This window comes from Onychomys torridus, chromosome 2 (genome assembly GCF_903995425.1).
Source record: "Onychomys torridus chromosome 2, mOncTor1.1, whole genome shotgun sequence".
NCBI lineage: Eukaryota > Metazoa > Chordata > Mammalia > Rodentia > Cricetidae > Onychomys > Onychomys torridus.
Window position 1 is genome coordinate 33,982,167 of NC_050444.1, and position 8,682 is coordinate 33,990,848.

The window sequence follows — 8,682 nt, forward strand, 5'->3', positions numbered from 1 at the left end:
CAAACTACAGCAGGTGAATATAGAACTTTTTAATAAGTTGGGAGGAGGGAAGCGTGCCTAGGGAGGTAGTACAGCTTGTGAATGCTTGTCTTACAAGCCCAGGACCTTAGTTTGATCCCCAGAACCCATATAAAAAATGCTGAACACATTTTATTCGCACCACTGGGAAGACAAGGTTCCCTGGCCAGCCAGCCTAGCCTACTTTGGCATGCTTCAGGCCAATGGAAGGCCTTATCTTAAAAGGGGGGAGGGGGATGAGGAGAGGTGGCTCAGTAGTTAAGAGCACTGACTGCTGAGACTTGCTCTCACCACTCACATGGCAGTCTGGAATTCCAGTTCCAGAGTATTTAATGCTCTCTTCTGGCCTCAGCATGCACTGGACACACATGTTCCACAGACAGACATGCAGGCAAAACACCTGTAACACAGAAAATGAAGCTTTTGTTTAAATGTTAAAAAAAAAAAAAAGTTTGACAGTGCCTGAAAAATTAGACCCAAAGTTTGCCCTCTGGCCTGTGTATGTGTGAGATATCCAGGAATATGGTTGGCTCACCAGTATACATATTCACTGCCAAGTGTATCTTCGTAAATTTTCAAATATTTGAGAAATAAATGTTTTAAAATCGATCTTTATAAATTGAACAAACTCAATGGAAACCTTGACATATGTGTAATATTTCCTATAATATAAAGAATTTCATAGTATAAATTTCAAAGTAGTGGTTTGATACATTTTATAATTTAGATATGAATCTTTCCTTGGTACTACTTGTAAAAGCAATTTTGAGTATTTCACAATTGAGTTACATTTTGTAAGAACAATATGTTACAAAACTTTTTTCTGAGCTGGGCGGTGGTGGCGCACGCCTTTGATCCCAGCACTCAGCAGGCAGAGGCAGGCGGATCTCTGTGAGTTCGAGGCTAGCCTGGTCTCCAAAGCAAGTTCCAGGAAAGGCGCAAAGCTACACAGAGAAACCCTGTCTTGAAAAACCAAAAAGCAAACAAACAAAAAAACGTTTTTCTGATTTTTAAAAGATTGAACAATTAGAATCTATAGTTCTATATTTATGACCAGTTTTTCTTGAGTGTTAGTCAAGGTTCTCTAGAGTAACAGAAGCTACAGAATAAATCTATATATGGAAAAGGAATTTATTAGAATTATTTACATGCTGTAGTCCAGCTAATCCATAATGGCTGCCTATGTACAGAGTCCAAGAATGTAGTAATTAATTGTTCAGTCCACGAGGCTTGATGTCTCAGTTGGTCTTCAGTATATGCCGGAATCCCAAAGAAGTAGGTTTTAATGTCAATGAAGGAGTGTTTGTCGAGAGTGGGAGGAAAGTGGCAAAAAGAGCTTCCCTCTTCCATCTCCTTTATATAGGCTGCCAGCAAAACATGTGGCCCAGATTAGAGGTGGATCTTCCCACCTCGGAAGATCTGGATCAAAGGTTTGTCTTCCCAACTAAATTCCAAATCAGAAGTGGATCTTCCCACTTCAGATGGTCCAGTTAAACAAACAAATAAACAAAAATCACTCATAGGTGTGTCCAGCCATTTTTTTGGTTTTAGTTAATTCTAGATGTAGTCAAATTGAGAACCAAGAATAGCCATCCCAAATGTTTATAATGTAATACTTTATACTGTATTGTGGCTACTAGATTGTGACAATATTTTAATAAAAGTCTTTCTTTTCTTTTTTAGCTATTATTCATGGACTACCCAGGCTTACAGCTTACCAATTGAGAACTGTATATATATGTCAGTTTTTGACAAGAATTGCAGCAGGAAAATCTCTCGGTAAATACAAATTTTACATTAGAAATCTTTTAACTTATGTCTAAATATAAGACATGAGAAACTGATGAGCACTATATTTTCCTTTTGTGGTGGGGAGAGAAAGTTTGCTTACACATCTGGCATACACATAAGCATATCTAAAGCAAATAAAGAAATATAGCTTTACTTTCTAGAAGAGTGACTCTCAAGCTTTAGGCTGCTTCATATTATTTAAAGGGCTTCTTAAAACAGAAGAGCCATTCTGCCTCACCCTGAGTTTGGCTCCCGGATGATTCAGATGCTATGGTGGGAGGACTACATTTCATAGACCCCTGGAGATTTCAGGTGAAGTTTTCTTATATAACTCAGTGGTGACAACTACCATACGCACACTGTTTACTGGCAGCTGTTGAAACTTGATGCCTGTCCTTGTGCAAGAAAACATAATTTGTAGTTGTAATGTCTCCCTTATTTCCATGGTTCATTTTAGATTATAATGGACAACTTTATGTTATCAATCGTGACTCATATTTACAATATGGTCATTTAGAAGGCTGTTTGGTAAAAAATAGTTTCTTTATGTTGGTTTTTATACTTTATAAAATTCTTTCCCAGCAATATTTGTTGGTGAGCAGTACTTACATGAAAATGCTTACTTATAAATATGTATTATATAAACTCTCAGAATATTAGCACCATACTAAACTATACCTAAGCCATGTAACCTGCTTTATTTGAGAATGAAATTAGGAGCTTGGTGTCTGATATTATTCCTGGGATGATTAACAATCTCCCCCAATATGGAACCCATGCAAACCAAAGTAACGTTGACACCAAATTCTAACTTGGTAAACCGATTGGTTTATTGTAGTTACTTACAAGATCATGGACAACTCAAAAGCAATTGCATCACCAAAAGCTCATCCCCAGTATGAGTAGCAATTCAGGAAAGCTGAAACTCTGGAGCTCTCTGGATAACTTATAGGCAGTTCAGCAGGTTAGGGAGTCTCCTCTCCTGAGTAGCCCTTACTTAGCCATAAGGGAGGGGCTTGTACACCTGGTAAGTTTCAGGGACTTCCTGGGTCTTTATACGCTTCCCTCTAGGATGGAATATTTGAACTAGAAGGAAACTACTACACAACAGGGCTAGAATAGATGTAGAAGAGAGGGCTATGTTTAGGTTAGGGCCTGTGGCTGAAAAAGCTAACAAGGTGATGTAGACACAATTGGAAAATTGTGGACCATAACTTACAGTATTGTAGTTAATTGGGTAGTTTTGTAAATCAGATGTGGCAGAATATTCTAAACTGCCTAGCAGTGCTTTACACACAATAGTTACTCTGTATATCTTAGTTTCTTTACAGGTAATCTTCCCCTCAAGGGATAAAAAACAGATTTTGGGGGCTGGAGAGATGGCTCAGTGGTTAAGAGCACTGACTGCTCTTCCAAAGGTCGTGAGTTCAATTCCCAGCACCCATATGGTGGCTCACAACCACCTCTAATGAGATCTGGTGCCCTCTTCTGGCTTGTAGGAACACATGCAGGCAGAATACTGTATACATAATAATAAAATAAATAAATCTTTTAAAAAAAAAACAGATTTTGTAAGTAAGCTGTGGTTGACTTGTTTTGTTTGTTCATTTTTGCAGAGACAGTGATTGAACCCAGGGTCTCATGCATATTAGACAAATGCTATCCCACTGAGTCATATATATCTATCCTGACTCCATGGCTCAATCTTTAAGTGTACCAGGATTCTGTTTTGAATATACATCTTAGATAAAAATCACAAAGATCAGTGAGCAAGAATCAGGTTCATCATAGTTAAAGAGGAGGGTTTTGTTGGTTTTGCAGTGCCGTGTACCTAGGGCCTTTGACTTGACAGGTGAATGTGCCACCATCAAGCTATAGGCTGATGGATTTTCAGTGACCTCTTAGTAATTGCCCGATAATAGCACTTCCCAGTAGAAAAGTGGTCTATGTTTGAAATTTAAGATGTTTTAGTAATTAAATTAAGACAACTAAAAGGAAGTAGAATTAATTTTAATGGCATCTTGTTTAAGCCAGTAATCCAGTATTTTTAAAATATGCCAACATGTAGTGTACAAAAGGTTGATGAGGTATCTTTTTTCTTTAGTAAGTTTATGATTTAGTATTTTATGTTTAAAGCATATCTGTTTCGACTAGTTGCATTTTAACTGCTAAGTGCTTATAAGTAGGTAGTAGTTGCCATATTGGCTCCTGTCTCCAGCCCCACAGAGCTGCAAAATAAGACATCTCACGGTGGGAAAATGTTTATAACAAGTTTTCTCATCTCAAAAACTTTTATGTACCTCAGGCTTCCCGGAAACTCATAGTCCTCCTGACACAGGGACTTATAGGTGTATGCCACCATGCCTGACTCTTCATTTCTTCAGATCTAAGATTAGGAATTTCCAGGCCTCTTACACTGGCCCAGAGTTCAGCAGATGCACTGTGAGGAAAAGCCAGTCATGTGTTTTCAGTTTCTTTAGTTTCCAGTCTAGCAATCCAATGTCAAGGAACCCATCAGAAGCTTTTCTTATTTCTCTTTTCCCCTCTAAAATGCTTCCTACTCAACCAGGTCTTCAAACCCCATCCAAAAGTAAGCCCAGGAAAGAAAAGAGGAGACAGGTGCACATTAGCAGCTCTCCTCCAAGGAGACTTCAGAACTTCACCTTGCCTCACTCTCATTGTTTCCATGTCAGCTCCTTGTCCTTTGCAACACGACTTTACATTTTCCACTTGTTCTACCTAGAAGGAAGGTGGTTATGTGATCCCTATTGCTTTGCCATTCTGCTCTGTGCTTTGGCCTTTTGTTCTTCACTTGAATTTTAGCATTTCCTCCCCAGTTCTATGAGAAATGTAAGTGGAATGTTTGTAAATTACATTGAATCTGTTGATCACTTTCATAATGGTAGCCATTTTTACAATATTCTGTCAGTCCATGAGTATAGGAGGTCTTTTCATCTTCTAATGTCTCCAACTTCTTCGGTATCTTAAATTTTTCATTTAATCCTAGGCACTTCATTTTACTGTGATCAAGATTTTTTTCCTGGTGCTTTTCTCAACAAACATATTATTGGTGTAAAGGAAAGCTATTGAATTTTGCATTCTGATTTTATATCTGCTACTTCACTAAAAGTGTATATCAAATCCAAGGGTTTTGTAGTAGAGGTATTAGGGTCTTGGGGCCCAGAACCATGCCGTCTGCTGAGGTGAGCTGTTCTCTGAGACACACAGTAAGTGGTCTTTAAGGGTCCTGGTATTGGCCCCTCCCAGGTGTCTAGTCCTACTTCAGAGAACGAGGAAAGACTGATAAGCTTTCTTTATTAGTAAGAATGTCTTTTGTATCCCTCTGCCTTACATTCCATCTAAGTTTTCCCAAATGTTCTTTTTATCCTGTCTGTATTTCTTGGCTATTTTCTCATTATCCTTTTTTGTTATTTCTTCTTACAGCACTTGGCTTCATGTGTGCAGAGTAAACAGTTTCCAGGTGTATCTAGTCATCCATATGTTTGAAAATTCCTGAATGATATTCAAGTAGAGCAAATATAGAGGCACTGCCATAATAATGTACTTCTGGGAAGGTAGTAGTTGTATTGGCTTGTCCACATTATGTCATTTATGCACATATGAAGTCCACATGGACAGAACTTTTTTATTTTTGTTTTGAAACAAGCTTTCACCCAGGCTAGGCTTGAACTGAGTCATACTCCTGCCTCAGCCTCCAAAGTGCTGGGATTATAGACTTGAGTTACCATGTGTTGTGGTTTATTCTTTGTGTTTGAATCTTAAGTACTGAGTACAACTTGGACTATAAATTATTATTTTTTTAACCTGAAATATTGGAAATGCCAAAAGAGGCCAACAGAAAATTTAAATCCTTGAAACTGCTAGTATGGATGTGCTATTTAGTGTATGAAGTTATACCCAACTTTAAAATTCTCCTGAATATATTCACTTATTGTGTAGTTAGTTGAGTTGAAATTATAATTGTAACAGTTATGAAACTAGAACTTTGGAGTAATACAGCTAATAAATAGCTCCTGCCCCAAACTTAAAATATAGTTGTGTCATGGAATAAGAGCATTTTTACCTTCAAGACACTTAAAATTGTAGCCAAGCACGGTAGTACATACCTGTGTTCCCAGCACTCTGGAGGCCAAGACAGAAAGAAAGAACTGGAGCTTAAGAACTGGGCTACACAGCAAGACCTGTCTTAAAAGAAATAAATTTTTTTTTAAAGATTTATTTATTATGTATACAATGTTCTGTTTGCATGTATCCCTGCAGGCCAGATGGTTGTGAGCCACCATGTAGGTGCTGGGAATTGAACTCAGGACCTCTGGAAGAACAGCCAGTGTTCTTAACCTCTGAGCCATCTCTCCAGCCCAAAAGAAATAAATTAAAAAAAAAATAAATAAAAAGTTTCTGGTTTTTATAATTTCAGTGATTTTTCTTTTTTTCTTTTCTTTTTCTTTTTTGTGAACAAATTAACTTACAAAAATCATTTTCCTAAACTGTTCTGTATGAAAACTGCCTGGCATATAGTATATAGTTGATAAATTTGAAACAGATGAAGTTTTTAAGGTTCTACTTAACTTCCAGTTAATTTGTTTTTCTGTTTTAAAAGATGCACAGTTTGAAAGTGATGAGCGTATTACACCCTTGGAATCAGCCCTGATGATTTGGGATTCAATTGAAAAGGAGTGTAACAAACTTCATGAAGAAATACAGAATTTAATTAAAATTCAGGTATGAGTATGATTTTGTGCTTTCTGTTTTGCTAGAAAATTGTATCAGTTGCTTTTCTCGCTGATAAAACAAAATCCCTAACAAGAAGCATCTTAAGGAGAAGCTGTAGCGGTTAAGAGCAGTTCAGTTCCCAGCCCCACATAGGAGTCCACAGCCTCCTGGAACTCCAGTTCCCTGTTTTGGGCTCTGCAGGCACCTGCACACATGTGTGTGCACAGATTTATGCACTTAGAGAAAAATCAATCTTCTGAGGAAAAAAATGAAAAGGCAATCAGAAGGGCTTGTTTTAGCATATAATTTAAGGAGAAATAGCCTATGTTGGGGGAGGCATAGCATAGGAGTGTGAAGTGGTTGGTCCTATCGCGACTGCAGTCAGGAAGCAGGGAGAGATGAATGCTAGTGTCCACTTACTTGATTTTATTCAGTCCGTAACAACCCTCGTCCATGGAATAGTGCTGCCAATGTGAGGGTACATTTTCACTTCTCAGTCCATTCTGGAAATACGCTTCTAAGTCCAGTAAACTTGAGAGTGACTATTAACTGTCAGAAACGTGAAAACATCCCCTATCCAGAATGAAAATAGCCTGTCAGAAGGTGTGCTGTGAACGTAGTGAAAGTCCTAATGAGATCTTTTCATTAGTCCTCACACGAGCACCAGGCCCAGAACTTAATGTGCATATCCAGGTGTAGGTTACCTCTGTGTTGCAGGAAGCACTGTAGCTATTTAAAGATTCCCAAACAAACTTTAAAACCAAGATTCAAGCTCTTCCCTTTTTTTTACGAAAGGATTATAAATATAGAGGAAAAATAGCAGGTGCTTTGGTTTGCTAGTTGATTATAGGGTGTTGGTACTGGTGCTGGGGATTGAGCCCTGGGCCTCACACATGCTGTGCGTGGATTTTTGTGATGAGAGTATGTAGAATTTTAACAATGCTAAGACTTGAATTTTAGTAGACTGCTTAAGAATAAGAAACCAGAAAAGCCAAACATCTACTTGCAATTAAAGCAAATACTTCCTTAGTTCACTAAGTTTTTCCTCAGCGTTAGGAGGTTTGTAATTCTTAAGTTGCACAAGACAGAGAAACTCAAGGTGGTTTCCTACTTAATGTGATTGTCAAATGAAATCAGGACCCGGAGATAAGACATTGGGTAGAAAAACCCTGCTTCTTGTAAGAATTCAACTTAGAAAAAAGAGATTTTTCATGTTTTCACAATCTCTGGGACTCTAAAGAAAGCTGACTGTTTACTGAACTACTAGACAGTTGAGAAGGGGACAGTGACATTTAGGATGTTGTTGCTTTTGTCACACTGTTATATGCATTTCACATAACAGTTCTTCACTTTGGGTTGTGAGCCTAGCCATTAACGGCTGAGCCATCTCTCCAGCCCTCATGTAACAGTTCTATGGAGGGTAGGTGTACTGTCTCCACCATTTAGAGCATATAGAAATGAGCAGCGGGATCAGTAGTCTTTCCAGATAATAAATTCACTTCTAATCTATTAATTACTGCTTAGAGATGCGGGATATATCATTGTAAATATGTACAGAGCTAATAAGAATTTTTTAAAACTTTTCAAACCATAATTATTTCATCATTGAAAAAATACTTTATATCTTTATCAAATAAAATACATAAAAATGTTTTAAATGACACCTTTCAGAATTAACTATGCACTTAGTAAAATAATGGTTGGGTATTTTAAAAAGCAACTTAAGGTTTGTACATGTCATCTTTAAGGCTGTGGCTGTTTGTATGGAGAGTGGCAGCTTTAAGGAAGCAGAAGAAGTGTTTGAAAGAATATTTGGTGATCCAGAATCTCACACGGTAATTATTTATATTAAAACAATGGAATTAATTTTACAGCTGTTAATATGGGGTGAGGAAAATGGAAAGAAAATTGAAATAGCTAGTACTCAGCAAGTTCAAACTCCAGGACCACAACAAATAAAATAAGTTAGATACTACAAGATTTTGCTGTGCTCACTCACAGAAAAGAGATCCTTCAATTCAACTTCTGTTTTTGTCACTTTCTCTACAGAAGGTTAGACCAAGTCCCTTGAGCAGATATTAGTGATGATAATAACGATCATATCCAGCACTCTTTAGTCCATTGGGGCTACTATAACAG

General features: G+C 37.6%; 1 long non-coding RNA gene across 1 annotated transcript; it reads left to right on the forward strand.

The window, feature by feature from the left end:
• The first annotated feature begins 1,707 nt into the window (after nucleotides 1-1,707).
• Nucleotides 1,708-8,372, forward strand: LOC118577134. The gene is made up of 3 exons (XR_004944167.1): nucleotides 1,708-1,797; nucleotides 6,431-6,552; nucleotides 8,292-8,372. It is a non-coding gene; the product is annotated as an uncharacterized LOC118577134 (long non-coding RNA).
• The last annotated feature ends 310 nt before the right edge of the window (nucleotides 8,373-8,682 follow it).